General features: G+C 34.6%; 1 pseudogene across 1 annotated transcript; it reads left to right on the top strand.

The window, feature by feature from the left end:
- The first annotated feature begins 10,032 nt into the window (after positions 1 to 10,032).
- Positions 10,033 to 15,143, top strand: LOC114257053 (cytosolic sulfotransferase 15 pseudogene; annotated as a pseudogene). The gene is made up of 2 exons (XR_014357108.1): positions 10,033 to 10,176; positions 13,942 to 15,143. The product of XR_014357108.1 is annotated as a cytosolic sulfotransferase 15 pseudogene (transcript).
- The last annotated feature ends 3,141 nt before the right edge of the window (positions 15,144 to 18,284 follow it).

Raw genomic sequence — 18,284 nt, forward strand, 5'->3', positions numbered from 1 at the left:
CACCAAGATAAGCATATAAGCTCTATCTTCACTTCTCTAGACAAGCATATGAGCTGTATCTACGGAGTTCATCCCCTATCTTCTCCCAATACTATCCGGTTTAGAGGTACACCCCCCATCTTCCCCTAAATCGCGGAGTACATCCCCCATCTCCTCCTCTACACATAACGTATACAAACACATTGGTTCTATATACCATCCCTCAATACATACAGTTAATGTATTCTATCAATCGTCAAATTCCATGACACATTCCATTGATTAGTTTTCGTTTGCCTAATCATCATGCATTTTCTACAACAATCACGACTATCCTCCACCGATAGCCCAAAGCAGTTATTTCTAAACAGAAAATAAATGCACAAATGGATATTCAATCAACATTTCATTACGGTGAGTGATAAATAGTTCAACTACACCCTTTAACCCCATATATTCCCAATCTCAACATTTCCATTTCATGTTCTCATTTCTCGCAATTAATTATCCCAATTAATCAAACAATGTAATTAGGTCATTTTCCATAATTAACATTTCAACCCTTAGGTCCCATTTTCATCAATGATTCAACATTTATTCCATTTCTCTATGCTGAACATGCATCTAGGTTTATTATAAATAAAACCCCAACTTTTGTAAAATTACACAAAAGCCCCGAACTTTCACAAAATTACCAAACCAACCCCAACATCTCAAAATACTAAAATTTAAAGACAAAACCCATAGAGAGGAGTAGGATATCCCTACCTCGAAGTTTGAGCCAAAAAGGAGATGAAGACTCGAAAATCAACGTGCTCCAAATCCAAACTTTTCAGATTAAATCGAAGCTCTCAACGCCCTCTATCTTTTTAACAAAGACCCTAGGCTAGATTCACACTCTAGGGAGATCAAATCTTAGAGAGAGTGTAAGTTTAGAGAGAGAGAGTCTCGAATCTAGGGTTTGAAAGAAAAAGAAAGTGAAAAACTGATGTTCAAAAACGCTACTGTCCGCTGATATAAAACACGCTCGCTCGAGCGAAGACTTTGTCGCTCGAGCGACCAGACACAGAAAACTCTCGCTCGAGCCAAGAAGTTCTCGCTCGAGCCGAAAACTCAAAAGTGCGCTTGAGCGAGAATGCTCGCTCGAGCCAACAACTCAAACCCTCAGGTCTGCAACCAGAAGCACGCTCGAGCGACAGACTTCTCGCTCGAGCGAAGAACAAACCAGACCGCTCGAGCGAAGAAAGCTCGCTCGAGCCAAGAAATGCAACTCTCAGGTCCAGAACCAGGCGCAATCGCTCGCTCGAGCGAAGCCACTCTGGCTCGATCCACCAGACATGAACTCAACTCTCGCTTGAGTGACCAACTCCTCGCTCGAGCGAAGGTCCAAAAATCTGGGCAGCAGCACTAGGCTCCCAAACACAACCAACCTGTAACAAACCTGCCCAACACATCCTATAACTCAATATACAAAGTAGTAATAGATGTAAACAAGACAATAATCAATTACTATCATCCACGGACACATGTCCGGATCACTGTACAACAAGGGTAAAACCGGGATCGCTATAAAAAATTTATTTATTTTAATTATTTATTATTAATTGATTCACTTTTTTTAAAATATGATCAATTACAAATACATCCCCTGAGACTTGTTTAAAATACAGATTGCTTTTTATGATTTGAAAAATTACAAAATAGCCCATTTTCAAAAAAGATCTATTTAATAAAATTAACTAAAAAAAATAAAATCATAACTGCTCTCTTATATAATAATAAAATTATATGAATTATTAATTGAAATATATTTCTAACATCATTAAAAACTATTAATTGACTTGATAATTTATTAATAAAAAAGAGTCATTTATTATTAAATTAGAAATCTAAGGGGTGAAATGTAATTTTCAAAATTATATAGGAAAATTTGTATTTAAAAAAAAACTCATGAGGTTTATTTGTAATTTAACCTTTTTAAAGTAGTAAAACCGTGATTTCAATTAACCCAAATTAGTTTGACTTGGGTTAGATTGCATTGATTGTAGTGCATAATTAATTTGGTTCTAGATCCAAAAATTTAAAACCAATTATGATAAATTAATGGGTAAATTACACTGACACTTTTTGAGATTTGGTTCAATTACATCCCACTACTTGATGTTCTGGAAATTATATTTTTATGACTTCGTTTGGGAAGATGGATTTGAGGCTTTTTTTTTTGGCTATTTTAGCCACAAAAGACAAAATAGGCTATTTTAGCCACAAAAATTAAAACATCACATGAAACCCATAATCATTACACTCTTCTCTCACACAAAAAACCAAAAAATCAAAAAGCCCTTCCCAAACTAAGCTTTTTAGCCCAGGCTAAAATAGCCAAAAAAGCCAAAAATCCAACCCACTTCCCAAACGAAGCCATGGGGTTAATAGTATTATTTTACAAACTCTCCTACTTATATAAAAGGCAACAACTCCTAATAGAAAAATAGAAAAAATTATATTAGAAAAAAAAAAAGTAAAGCAAAAGAAGAACAAAAAAAAAAAAAAAAAAAAAAACAGAGGAAGTAAAGAAAAACAAGAAAAGAGAGAGTGGATGAGTTCAATGACTTTATTCTGTCTAAATAATTACAATGATAGGGGGATTATTATAATTTTCTAAATATCAAGAGTAATATGTATTAAATCTAAATATCAAAAGGTGTAAGTGTAATTTATCCAAAATTAATTCTAACCAGAGTGAACCAATTCCAATTATGGCATGTTTTGGGAACAAAAGAAAAAAAAGTTACTTTTGCAGCTTGGGCCAAAAAAGTCAAAATGAATTTTTTGCCATCAAACTAATTGGAAAGTTACTTGTGAAATTATAATTTTACCTTCTATAGTGTTTAAATGAGTCACATGAGTAAAAGTAATTATTTTTTAAAATAGGTGCAAGTATTTTGATATTAAGTCAAAAAATAAATTTTTTTAATTTTCTAAATAATATTTTAAAAATATCAAAAAAAATTAATTTTTAACCATCTCTTCAAAACACTAAACGGTTAGTTTAATGGATCGATGATGATATTTTTATTCCATTTTGTTCGTCTTTACCTAACTCTAAAGCATAGCGTGCCACGTGGGTGGTTCTAGACACTTTTCGTTGAGTAGAGTAGGTCATGGACATGACTCATACCAAGCACTTGACACGTGGCACATGGAGAGTAACTCTCAATAAGCAAGCTACTGTTATTTTTTGAACTAATATTATTGAACCACCACATTTTACATGGAATCCACATAAATTTTGTATTACACAAATTAATCCTCATCACATAATGACTCACTTAAAAAATTAGATTAGCAGACTTTCCCTTCTTTTTTTTGGGAAATATCAAATTAGTAAGACAGTAAAAAAATTATTGTACTAGAAATGAATTTTTTTGGTGCAATTCTGATATAGTGAGGACTTACACCATGCGCATGAAAGATTTGAGAAACTCAGCTCATTAGATATTTGAGAAACTCGAATTTGGCTCATTAGGTATTTAGGTCCGTTTGGTATAACTGTTAAAACATATTATATATTATAACTTAACAGATTATAGATTATGACTTTAATAAGAAGTTATTACTCTGTTTGGTGTAGTTGATTATAGATTTAAGTTGCTGAATAGTGTTTGTTAAATAAGCTGTGAAGTAACTTTTGGCTGTGTAAATATCTTTTTACCCTTGTTAGTTATAAATTGAATTTATCTTGACTTTTTGTTATTCTTTTTTTCATTTTATTTTATTTTATTTTTTGTTCGTCTCTTCTCACATATTAATTATTTAAAGATGAACCAACAAAATAAGTATAAAAAAATAAAATAAAATAAAATGGGTAAATTACACTCTTCTATTGATAATATAAAAATTGTTAATTTTTTTAATTTATTAATTCATTACAAAAATATACAATCTACGTAATATTTTTTCCACTATTTTTTCATTTTATTGTTTAATTTATTATCAATTAATGGCTTAATTAGTATCAATTACTACTAAAATTATTAATTAGTATCAATTAATATAAAATTTATTTATTTCATTAATGGCTTAAAATGCTTAATTATTATTATTATTATTATTATTATTATTATTATTATTATTATTATTATTATTATTATTAATTTTTTTTTTATTATTAAAAAAGCACTAAAAACCCGAGGGTTCATCGTTAATCATCACCGTCGAAGGCACAGCGGCGATGGGGGATTGGGGACGACGACGGACGATTGATCGTCATCGTCAATCGTCACACCGTCGATTGTGACTCTAGGGTTTTAGATCGCGATGGTTAGGGTTTCGCCCCTCAATTGAGATCGTAGATACGGAAGTTCAATCGCAAAGCTAGGGTTTACAATGCGATGGTGGTGGTGAAGAGAGAACGAAGAGAGAGAGAAGAAAGCTCTGGTTCGTGAGTGTGAGAGAGAGAAAGAGATAGACAGACAGAACCAGAAATCACCTCCCTTCGCCGGAAATCGCCTCTCTGGTTCATGCGAGAGACAAAAATGAGTGTGTTTTGGTTTATATACACAATACAACAAATTGCACTTTTGGCGACTAAATTTTTAGTCGTCAAAAATTAGATTTTAGTCGCCGAAACTTTTGCTTGACTAAATTTTTTGGTCGTTGGCTTTGTCGCGGGATGATTGTCGGGGAAGATATTGGAGACTAAAAAAATTTAGTCGCCAAAAATCCTAAATTGCCTACTAATTTTTTTAGTTGACAAAAGGAAAGGTATTGGCGACAAACAAAATCTTTAGTCGCTGAAAGGCTAAATTGGCGACTAATTTTTAGTTGCCAAAAGTTTAAAATTAAATTTAATATCACATTTTCAGCTACTAAAATTTTTGTCGTCAAAACTTAAATTGTATAAGGCGACGAAAGTTTTAGTTACAAATTTTCTTTTTTTGTTCATCTTACTTCTTTTGGCTACTAAATGTTTAGTCGCCTAAAGTCCAATTTGTTGTTTAGGTACTAAATAGTTTAGTAGCTTAAAGTCTAATTTTTATGTTTAGCTACTAATGCTTTAGTTGCCTATTATATCATTTTTTTTTTTTGGCTACTAAATATTTAGTCACAAAAGTGTTTTCCTTTTTTTAAAATTTTTTTTGACTACTAAATATTTAGTCGCCAAAAGATTTGTTTCCATTTAATTCTTTTTTTAGCTACTAACTATTTAGTCACTTAAAATATTTAACTCCATTTTTTGCTATCAATTGTTTAGTCGCCAAAAACATCGTTTTATGGGTTTTTTTTTAATTAATTTATCCACAACCTGTATGTATCCCACGTAACCTGCGATAGGTATACAAACAAAACAATACATATATATTATCACCTATTCCACAACACCTATTCACTTACAACCATCCAAAAAAAAAATAGAATAACTTTTAATGTCAAATTCCATACAAACCAAGTATATTCCAACTGAAAATAATAATTTCATACCGAACAAATAATCATACAAAAACCAAGTATATGCCAGCTAGAACCTGCAAAGAGCAAACAGTTAGGGAAATATAAACTAACTAACTAGCTAAAGTGAGGCTAATTAACTAACTATTACAAACCCAAATGAATAAATTAGATAAGCTACTTAACTAATTACAACAAATTAACTAACTAATTAATTAATTACAAACCAAAACGAACTAATTAATTACAAATTAACTAGTTAAACAAGAAACAAGTACTAAACTAGCTATTCTAATTACTCCGCCTTGGGAAGTGAGGAATGTTCATGCATGCGTGGATTTCTACCCGAAAAAGCCACTGTTTCTGCTGCCAAATGCCTCTGTTGCACAGTAGAACACTTACACTGATTTCCACCTCAGAACTAACTATGTTCTGCTTCAAAAGTACACTGTTGGTTTTTTTTACAAGTGGCCGGTAGGCTAGAAGTGATGGCCTACCATCCACTGGAGGTGGCTTGCTTGCCACTGCTACCTGGTTCTTCCTGTTGCAACAGAGAGAAAACAGAGCAAGAGCAGAGTATCTTCCAGGGTTGTTTGTACAACTCACCCTTCCTTATCATTAAGCAGCTCAAAGGAGTGGCAAAATTTGAGCACAAACCATCAACGAATGCAATTTCATTGCATAATGGCTTGTGAACAAAGTGTGCAAGCTCAATGAATACAACAAAACAAGACTCTCAAAACTACCTTCCTATCATGAGTGTTCAAGGGAAGTAATTGACAATCTTGAACCGTTTTCATCACTAATGAGTATGAAATGACTCAAGACTCAAGGGTTCAATTAACGTCCGATTGAACCCAAACCAAATGATTATCTTGCATCATTTTTAATCACCAATTTTATTACTCAATTTTAGTTACCTTTCAATTCTTTAATCAGTTGAGTCCAAAAGTGAGTTAAGTCCTCTAAAGGAGAGAAGTGTCAAACCAAGAGTTAGTTTAAGGCATGAGAGAGATGTCATGCCGTTGATAATGAACCCCTAAAAGGGATTAAACCATTAAGCATGATAACCTCAATCTCAAGCTTAAAAGGACAATAGGTTTGAAACAACTCTCAAAGCAAAGCAAAAGCCAAGAAAGGTGGGAGGTTGCAGAGGTGATTGAGAGTGATCACAAGTAAGGAAAGCATGAAATAAATACTATCTACTCAAATAGAATGGTAGCTAAGGCCTAAACCACCAAACCTATGAGGACATTTGCACTATAAGCATGCAATACAAGGCTCAAATGCAAGAAGAAACTAAAAATCATCCTAAAATAGTGATAAATAAGTCATAAAACATGCTAGAATTAAGGCAAAAATAGCTAGAATAATAAGCTAAAACTTGGAGCATGCTAGGCTAGTAGGCAAGGCACAAGGAGGGGAGGTTAACCCCTCCAATTTTGGACTTCAAAACATCATCGTAGCCACTGAAATAACTCTGAAAATTAATGTTTAAAAGCTCAAAAAAGAGAGAGTGAAGGGATGGGAAACACAAGGGCAAAGGCCTTGAAAGCAAGGTGTAAAGAAGGGTGAACCACCCTTTAACCCTTATTGGCCTTAAACCACAAGTTTTAGCCCAAAAATACAGAGTTTATACAACCCAAAAACAGTGGGAAAACAGTAAAAAAAAGAGTAAATAAAGCAAGTAGAGAAGCAAAACTTTATACCTCTTGAAGAGAAGAACCAATTCTAAGCAACAAAACAAGGCAAACACACCCTCAAGAGCTTAAAATAGGCTCAAAGGTACCTCAGCTCAAAGGTGGAGAGGTTTGGTTAAGAGTATATAGGCAAAAGCTTGCAAAAAGCTAAGAAATTTCAAGAGAGAGAGAGAGAGAGAGAGAATTTTTTCTCTAAAAATTTCAACCTTGAAAATGGAAGGGTAAGCCTTCTATTTATAGAAAACCATGGAACTCCCTCAGAAATATCAATACATACTCGTGTAAGAAGGTGCATGCATCTATGCCATATAGCGATCCCGCGTTTACCCTTGTTGTACAGTGATCCGGACATGTGTCCGTGGATGTTGGTAATTGTTTATTATCTTGTTTGCATCCTCTTTACTTTGTATATTGAGTTATAGGATGTGTTGGGCAGGTTTGTTACAGGTTGGTTGTGTTTGGGAGCCTAGTGCTGCAGCCCAGATTTTTGGACCTTCGCTCGAGCGGGGAGTTGGTCGCTCGAGCGAGAGTTGAGTTCGTGTCTAGTGGGTCGAGCTAGAGTGACTTCGCTCGAGCGAGCGCTTGCGTCTGGTTCTGGACCTGAGAGTTGCATTTCTTGGCTCGAGCAAGCTTTCTTCGCTCGAGCGGTCTGGTTTGCTCTTCGCTCGAGCGAGAAGTCTGTCGCTCGAGCGTGCTGGTTGCAGACCTGAGGGTTTGAGTTGTTGGCTCGAGCGAGCATTCTTTCGCTCGAGCGCACTTCTGAGTTTTTGGCTCGAGCGAGAACTTCTTGGCTCGAGCGAGAGTTTTCTGTGTCTGGTCGCTCGAGCGATAAAGGCTTCGCTCGAGCGAGCGTGTTTTATATTAGCAGACAGTAGCGTTTTTGAACATCACTTTTTCACTTTCTTTTTCTTTCAAACCCTAGATCTGAGACTCTCTCTCTCTAAACTTACATTCTCTCTAAGAATTGATCTCCCTAGAGTGTGAATTTAGCCTTGGGCCTTTGTTAAAAAGATAGAGGGCGTTGAGAGCTTCGATTTAATCTGAAAAAGTGTGGGTTTGGAGCACGTTGATCTTCGAGTCTTCATCTCCTTTTTGGCTCAAACTTCGAGGTAGGGATATCCTACTCCTCTCTATGGATTTTGTCTTTAAATTTTAGTATTTTGAGATGTTGGGGTTGGTTTGGTAATTTGGTGAAAGTTTGGGGCTTTTGTGTTATTTTACAAAAGTTGGGGTTTTATTCATAATAAACCTAGATGCATGTTTGGCATAGAGAAATGAAATAAATGTTGAATCATTGATGAAAATGGGACCTAAGGGTTGAAATGTCAATTATGGTTAATGACCTAATTACATTGTTTGATTAATTGGGATAATTAATTGTGAGGAATGAGGAAATGAAATGTTGATTGAATATCCATTTGTGCATTTATTTTCTGTTTAGAAATAACTGCTTTGGGCTATCGGTGGAGGATAGTCGTGATTGTTGTAGACAATGCATGATGATTAGGCAAACGGAAACTAATCAACGGAATGTGTCATGGAATTTGACGGTTGATAGAATACATTAACTGTATGTATTGAGTGATTGTATATAGAACCAATGTGTTTGTATACGTTATGTGTAGATGAGGAGATGGGGGATGTACTCCGCGGTTTAGGGGAAGATGGGGGATGTACCTCTAAACCGGATAGTGTTGGGAGAAGATAGGGGATGAACTCCGTAGATACAGCTCATATGCTTGTCTAGAGAAGTGAAGATAGAGCTTATATGCTTATCTTTGTGAAGTGTGGATACAGCTTATATGCTTATCTGTAAATGTGGGATATTGTTGTTATACATATCTGTTGAGAATGTGGATATAGCTTATATGCTTATCTGTGAATGGGGGATATAGTTTTATACATATCTGTTGAAAAGATGATAGAGCTAACATGCTTATCTGGTGAAAAGGAAAAATGAAAAGTAACTTGGACTCATAAGTTGTATGACATAAATATGTGATTTATGTGAATGTATCAGTGTTGGCCATCTATCAATTGCTAATCTTTTAGTCATTGTTCATGGTTGGTTTAGTGTATTTCTATTGGGCTGTGGCTCACCCTATATGGGAATATCATTTTCAGGTACAGGTAGCATGCCACCTCCAAGGAAATAGTTTGGGAGGCTTGAGGCGGACATACTTTTGTCGTTTTACTTTTGATGTATTACATGTAAATTCAAGCCAAGGGCTTAACGTGTATGAGTTAGTACTCTTTTGTTGTAACCAAGTGTTAACTTGGAAAGTTGTAAGCCCATAGGGCATTTGCTTTTGTTGTTAACATGTAATACTTTTTGTAATGAAACTCTGATGAATAGAAGAATGTGGTTTTTGTACATATCAATGCATGTCTTATTTGATGGGTTTAATGTTATTATTTTGAGGGCGTTAAATGCCAACAGCTGGCAAGAAAATATTAGCAAAAAAGCATTGGTGGCCGACAGGCCACATCAGTGGCCGGCAACCAAAGGCAATGGTCAGCAGCCTATAATAGTGGTTGGCAGGCCACAAGAGGTTGCAGGCTTCAAAATCCAAGGTTTTGGTCCAAACATAAAGCAACAGGTGTGTAGGGTTTGAAGGCTCAAAACTGTGGCATTCCACTAAAAACCCTGAAAACTTACCAAGCACATATACTCATTATTGGGTGTGCAAACGATGATGTCCAAGTAGTAAGGACGGTCAAAAATGGGGTGTCTATATCCACTATTGATGGCCATCTTGTCAGTATCACAGAATCCATGATTGCCGACGTGTTAGGGTTCTTTTCCAAGACAAAACACCAGCCTTTCCCGGAAGTTGAGGGCCGACAACCCATACATAGCCTCACCCAAGAGTACTTCCCGGGTGCCCACAGTGACGCAAGTTACATGTGCTTGCGTCGGAGCAAGCTGCCTGGCCGCTTACTATTTATTGATTCCGTTTTACATAAGAATGCCCTTCCACTTGGACATAAAGCTGAGCGCCGCTTGGAGTTTGTTCAGGTCTTACATGGTTATCAGCGTGGCTATCAGGTCTCGCTTGCACACATCAACTGGATGCATATGTGCAAAATTCTACAAGAGGCAGTTCGGCCTCAACCTATGCAGAACCTGACTTGGCCCCTATCATTTGCCAACTTGCTCACACTTGTCTTCGAGCTGAACAGTCTCCTCATTGATTCGACTGAGGAGATTCACAGAGCTTATCCAACTTTCGGGCAACAGGAATGATAGCATAGCATATCTCGTATCCTGCAGCAAGTTAGTGCCCTGGTTGACGAGGCCCAGGACCCCGTCTATGACTAACTACCTCATCCTGCCTCCCCTGTGCCTCCCCAAGGGGACCCACTATACATGACTCACGAAGAGTACTTACAGCTTCAGCACTCTGTGGATTAGGTCCATGGTACTCTTTGTGATCACCACCAGATTCTCATGGAGTTGCACACGGATTTTCAAGCGTATCAAGACTATTCTCATGCGACTTTCGACCAGCTCAATGCCTGCCAGCTCGACATTCAGCACTTAGTTACATCACTGCAAACTAACTTTTATACATATCGAGAGTCGAGCCATCATATTTTTGACCAGCTAGGCACCCGGGTTCAAGATGAAGCATTTGAGACGCGATCTTTGATGCATGCCTTGTTTGCCCAGCAATTCCCACCACCACTACCATCGGATTCTCAGTAATACTGGCATATATTTTGTTTTGTCTCTTTTATTTCTATTTTTCCTTTTAGTTATTTCTTCTTTCAAAAAATAATAATAATTGAAAAAAAAAACAAATAAAGAGTAAAGTGTGTGTGTGTTACTATTTGCTTACCTGGATGTGCACCTACAATCTTTGGTAATATTCTCTTATTTGTATTTACTTGGCTTTTGCTTCCATTGAGGAGAATGTCATATTCAAGTTGGGGGATGAGGGTATTTTCTTTCGTGCATTTCTATTTAGCTCATAATTCATGCTTATACCTGCTTCACTTAATTGCATTACTTCACTTGATGTTGACTTGTGCTAGTAGGGTGATGATATTTGCATATGTTAATTGGGGAGCATAGTAGACTTGTATGAAAAAGGGTTTATTGGGTAAATACTTGCATGTGATGTTTGCACTAGAGAGTTGTTTGTGTCTGTGGTATTAGTACACTTGTCATGAGTATGCCTTGATTTATATGAACACACTTTCATAGTAGTGACCTCTATATTCTAATCCCTGGTGTTCATCATTGATAATTGCTAGGGTTGCAGAAAAGAATAAATGAGTAGCCAAAATTCTTTTAAAAAAAAAAAACTTGACTTGTTTGGGTTCGTAGCCTCTTTAACTCGAGTTATTAAGCCCGTAGGGGTATCTCTACACCTATTGCCCTAAAACCATCTGGCTTAGGAGTCACTGGCCCAATACTTGCTATATGGGCTAATTAGAAAGCTTAAGGGACCTAAACATTCCACAGTTAAGGAAAAGTAAGGAGAATGACTTGTTTGGACTTGTAGCCTTTTCAACTTGAGTTATTAAGCCTGTAAGGGTGTCTTTACACCTAGTGCCCTAAAACCTTTTGGTTTGGGAGTCATTGGCCCGATGCTTGTTAGATGGGTTGATTAGAAACTTAATGGATCAGGACATTGCACAGTCTTTCCAGAAAAAAAAAAAGCAAAACAAAACAAAACAAAAATTTTGATAATCTTCGTTGCAATAGTTTAGTTTTTCTGTATATGCTGGGTGTTATTATGAGTTACACTGGGCTATTATAGTAGACAGTTAACTAGTATGGGGATTGCACTTTACACCAAGGGTACTGATGATGTGTTTACTAGCATTCACAAGTACATGGGACTTTACTTTTGTATTAACTGAATTGTAGTCTTTGCTCAGTAGTTTCCTTCATGCTTGTCTACTGTGCCGTCAATGACTCATCATGTCTTAATATTGCACTGTATTAGCACATAAGTTAATTATTGAGTGGTGTAGTGTGATTGATTGTTGCTGGCTAGATGTGAATATGTTAATGTTTGTGGGTATCATTTCTAGAAACCCTCACGAGACTTTACTTGTCCACTTGGGGTAACTTTGTGGTTTAAAGGCTTGTTGCATATGCTAAATGCAACCATTTTCCTACGAAAGATGAAATAGCTAGATTTTGTTTAATTTAATTTTATTTTATTTTATTTTTATTGCTTGCTTGAGGACTAGTAAGTTATAAGTTGGGGGATGTGATTAAGGCCGAATTGTGCAACATTGAGGCTGTTAATTAGAATCTCTTAACTTTACTTGCTTGTCAAACTATATATTTTATGTCTGTTTAATGTCAACTAGGTTGTATATAGTCGGAGCATAAAATGGGCAAAAATACAGAATTTGGAGAGAAAAGAGCTTCCCGCACGTGCATTGACTTTTTCCGCACATACGGTCGTACCTCGGAACACGGGCTCGATGTTTTGAACCTGTTTGAAAGGCAACAAAGGTATAAAAAGGCAAGAAAGAGGCTGGATTAGGGTTCAAAATTTATTCTGAAGGAAAGGGAGGCTAGGGTTTAGAGAAGATGATTTTCCCTCAAGCTTCAAGGACAACTTCCATGGGGGCTTCCATCTCTTCCACCTCTTCCCACTCCTCCATGAGTGGCTAGGCTCTTCTTTTCTAGGGTTTTGATGAAACCCTAGCCATGTAAAATGGATTTTTCTGAGGCTTTAATTGCGAAACGGTTTGAACACATGTATGGATGTTTTAGAAGTTTATAATAATTGTTATTTTCATCTCTTCAAGTATTTTACTCTCTGTGATTGCTTAATGCTTTCCATACATTAGTTTTCTTTGTGTTTGTATTCAATGTACGAGACAAGTCACGCTACGAGAGACGGGCCGTGTTGCTAACATAGTTTAGAGCAAACGCCTCATGCTACTTGGGATGATTCATGCCTGTACGTTGAATGCAACAACCCTCTTGATCAAAATTTCAAACTTGTAGTTGTGAAATATTGGGTATTTCAAACCGAATTGCAATTATTGGCTGATGTTTAATCTCGTTTATATAGTTAGTAGTGAATTCTTTGCCCTAGGATTTTTCCCAAAAATCAATCTCTCAAACCCTACGTTTAATTGTCAATTTAATTTCTCAATTTCATTTAATTCCTATTTAGGCATAAAATCTCTTAATCTTTTTAATCAAAATTAATTTAGGAATTTAGCGATTAAATTAATCTAATTTCACAATTATCCATGTGGATTGATACTTGGACTTGCCATTATTCTAAAAAAATTTGGTATAGTTTAGTGTTTACATTTGGTGTGTGTAATGACCCATAATTGATAAATAACAAATCATAAATACAAAGCATATATGTATATATATATATATATATATATAAACAATATGGCTAGTTCCAAATTAGAATCATAATTATAAAACTACAGATCAAACCGTAAAATACAATTTACCTATTTTAAGAATCAAGACCAAACCATAATTGATAAAATCAAACCAAACAGTGTACTTTGGTTTGAATCAAACCGTTGCGATTTTTTCAATTTCTTACTTAGCCCTATAAAATATATATATATATATATATATATATATAATTTCTATTGCAAAATGTAAACTTTTTATAATTTTAAATATGCATACCATAATTTCACCACTCATAACTTTCATTATGAAAATGTATAATTTGATATACATCTTTATAGGGTCCACATTATTTTATAAAGATCAAGAATTTGTGGAGTAACTATCAAACTAACATACCTCTCTGCCACCTACCATGGAAGACACTCAAAGAAATGAAAACAATTCACTCATCAGAAAGAAACTAAGCATGAGCTAGACAACGATTGTCATGATGACGATCTACTTATTGCACCACTTCCCAAAGTAAAGGGATGGCTAGGTTTTAAAGATCTTTATCATCTTTACGAAGGTTTTTGGTGCCCGAACGATCTTATTCGAGGAGTAATGTCAGTCCAACAACACTTCAAAGCTCAAGACATAGACCTTATACTCGTCACCATGCCCAAATCAGGCACCACCTTGTTGAAGGCCTTGGCCTTCACCATCGCCAGCCACCATGACTACCCTAGCAAGCTTTCTCGACACCCCTTTCTCACTTCCAACCCTCACAAGCTCGTCCCTTTTCTCAAGCTCAATTCCAATAAAGAAGGTTGTCATATTCATTACCTTCCCATTGTCTCCAACTTTCAATCCCCTATGCCTAATATTTTTTCCACCCATATCCCCTATCATTCATTGCCCGACTCAATTAAGAACTCTGGTTGTCGTGTTGTCTATCTCTGTCGCAATCCCTATGATGCCTTCACCTCCACTTGGCACTTTGTGAATAAGGCTAGAGCCGAGAGCCGAGGGCCTTTATCATGTGATGATGCTTTCGACATGTTTTGTAGAGGTGTCATCGGTTTTGGGCCCTTCTGGGATCATGCATTGGGGTACTGGAAGGAGAGCTTGGAAAGGCCTCACGAGGTGTTGTTTTTGATGTACAAGGACCTAAAAAAAGATATTACCCTTCAAATAAAAAGGGTAGCCGAGTTTATGCGTGTTCCATTCTCTTTGGAAGAAGAAAGAAAAGGTGTGATAAAAGAGATAACCAAGTTGTGTAGCTTTAATAATTTGATAGTGTTGGAGGTGAACAAATCTGGTTCACTTCTACAATTTAAGAATAAGACGTTTTTTAGGAGAGGTGAAGTAGGTGATTGGGTCAATCATTTGACACCTGAGATGGTCCAACATTTAAAAAAGATCATGGAAGAAAAGTTGGATAATTCTGGGTTATCATTTAAAACTAGTTTGTGAAAAATGATCATTGTCATTTCGTCGATTTGAATTATTAGAAGTAATAGTCTTGGGATTATAAGTCCCTTACGATTATGTATTCTATGTCAAATTTGAAATGTCTTTGGATTAGAAGGAAGATTGATAAAATCTTATCTTCATGTTTGTTTGAAAATACTATTAGTGGACTATATGGTGTAATATAATGACCACAGTTTGAGGATATTTTTGTGCTTTAACCCCTAATCTAAACCTCCTTACTCGTCCCATTTTGCAACCTGCCCCTCTTATGAGACTCAATAGTGTTTTGTCAATCTAGAGGTCCACTTTAATATATAAACATGAGCAAGATACATAATCCAATCTTATGCATTAATCCCTCCAAACAAACACAACCGATATGTAATGAGGATGAATGAATTTCTTACTTGTTTAAAAACTTAATCGTTCAAAAAGTTTACTAACTTTAATCTAAAAATTGAACCCAATGTGCACTAGCTAGGATGATTAAACTACTATACATGTTGCCACCAAAGGCCTCAACCTAAGCCAAACATATTCACATAGTTAACGAGTAAAAATTTAGATGTTCCTAGAATTGTTGCATAGTTAAATCACATATCAAGAATGTACAGGACAAAATTCTCTAGAAATACTTATTATTTTTATTAGAGGTAGGTCTTACCCTACTGATGCATTTTAACTATTTTCTTATAATTTAATTTTGTATATCTAGTATCATTCAAGAGCAAGGAATTCTACTTATAACCCAGAACTAGAAGTATGGATTTTGTATATGTAGTATCATAGAAAGAAATGGTTGACACACATATCATTCAAACACCATAATCTAAATCCAAAGGTTGTTGAAATGGCATCTAAATTCAATGAGAAATGAAAACTTGACAACTATATGGTGGACCAAACTAGCATTAGGTCTGAGAATTTTGTTTGCAAGCATCATATATATGCCAAGAGTACTAAGAAGTGTTTGGAGTTTGCTTTTCTGTTACTTTTTTTTTTTTTTTTTGGTTAGTTTATTTTTATTTTTATTTTTGGTGAACATTTTTATAAAAAAAAAATTTGAAAAAATTTTAGCCATCTAAATTCTACTTGACGAGATGAACCAAAAAAAATTTAAAATTTAAAAAAAAAAAAAATCCAAAATGACAAAATAAGTAAAAAAATAATAAACTTTTATGGTTTTTTTTTTTGAATTTTTTTTAAAAAATTTTATACTTTTTAAATTCGTCTATACCTGATCAAAAAATAAAAATAAAAAATTGATATAATTTAAAAAATTTCATAAAAATGTGATTTATTTGGAAGTTGCCAGTCAGTTCGAAAATATCATAAATAAGTTATCCTCAATCCTGCCCATAAAGTGCTCAATAATTAATTCCACTGCTTCATAGTTTCTTGCTTTTATAGCATGAAAGTATGAATTGGGATCCTCCCCTTGAGGCCCCTCCTTCATTCTCTCCTTGTAGGGGCCTTCGGGTCCACTTTGAGACCCAGTTTTGATAATCCGAACTGTTCATATTTTTAGATTTATTTAGTATATCATACCTGTAAAAAATCAAGTTGATCGAATATCATAAAGTATGTGTTCGGAAAACTGTTTATTAAAAAATAGTTTGTAGTCCCAATTTTTTGAACGCATACTTTCTGATATCCGATCAACTTGATTTTTTACAGGTATAATATATTGAATAAATATAAAAATATGAACGATTCGAATTATCAAAACTAGGCCTCAAAGTGGACCCGAAGGCCCCTGCAAGGAGGGAATGAAGGAGGGGCTCAAGGAGGGGATCTGGACTCTGAAAGTATGTCAGCATCAATGGCCAAGATTAGTGGTCCACACAAAAAGACAACTAATTACAAAAAAGGGAAAATTTCACTTCAGCCTACTTTTGAAAAGTAATAACAAAAATGTAGTAAATTTTATAAATATTGATAAATTGAAAACAAAAACTTTATCATGAACCTGTAATAAATTTTTTAAACTGATTGATAATTTCCCTAATAAAAAAAGCTAGGTAAACTTCATTATTAAACATTTCAATTTCCAAAAGGAATGAGCATGAAGCCTCCAAAATTTGTTGCAGGTGCATTTTGATTGATCATTTGCCCTGAATGAGGGTTGTTGTGCCTCAATTTGAGGGTTATTATGGACTTATTTTTATGATCTGAACCGTTCATTTTGTAGGGTTCATTGAGTACTTTATGCCTACCAAAAATTATATTAATTGGATATCAATAACTATATGATCAAATTACATTTATCATAAAAAAATAAAACAATAAGTTTTTCTTTTGAGAAATAGTATACAAAATATACAATCTGATCACATAGTTATTGATATCTGTGAATATAATGTTTGGTAGGCATGAAGTACTTAACAAACCCTACAAAATGAACGGTTCAGATCATAAAAATAAACCCATAATAACCTTCAAATTGAGATACAACAGTACTGTTGTACTAAAGGCACAATAATCCCCATGCCGCCATTTCATTGGTTCAATAGGCCTGAATAAAAATAGAACTACTCTCAATCTATGAACCATCATCTGATCTCATAAACGGGCAACAATCAAAAAAAAAAAAAAAAGTAATACATATCTAAGAACTGTAAAACAAACTCAATAAGTCAAAAATCATTAAAAGTTTATTTGAAATCAGTTTATTAGGTAAATAAATTAAGTTTGAATATATTTTAAAATTCATTAAGCTTTTAAATTAAATTTGAGCAACTTGGTATTTGACTCAACCTAATTATATGTATATACTATGAAAAATTAAGCTACTTAAGCTATACTCGTGTTCCGATCAATTGAAACTTGTTTGAGATCAGCTTGAAATGCAAACAAATTAAGTTAGAGCAAATTTTAAAATTTATTAAATTTTCAAATCAAATTTAAATAACTTATCATTAAAATTGACTCAACTCATCACACTTTGTTTGGATAGAGTGATTCAGTGAGAAAAGATTAAAAAAAAAAAAACGAGAGAGAAAAAATAAAAGAGCTTGATAATAATTTTCTTAATCTGTGTTTGGTTGAAAGATTTGATGAGAAAAATAAAAAGAAATAAATAATAATAATTTAGAAAATAAAAATGTAAAATTAACCCAATATGATAAGAAAAATGATATATAAACTCACTCTATAGATCTATTTTTTATATCTTGTGATATATCAATAAGATAATTAATTAACATTTAGAAAATAAATTTAAAAAAAAAAAACAAAGAGAATTGACTTTCCCATGAAAGACCTCAATAATTAATTACACAGCCCTACCACACATTGCCAGCATCAGTATTATCATTAACTGGTCTACCATAAAAGGCAAT

The sequence above is a fragment of the Camellia sinensis genome, chromosome 2, assembly GCF_055761805.1.
Source record: "Camellia sinensis isolate YWXY chromosome 2, ASM5576180v1, whole genome shotgun sequence".
NCBI classification, from domain to species: Eukaryota; Viridiplantae; Streptophyta; class Magnoliopsida; order Ericales; family Theaceae; genus Camellia; species Camellia sinensis.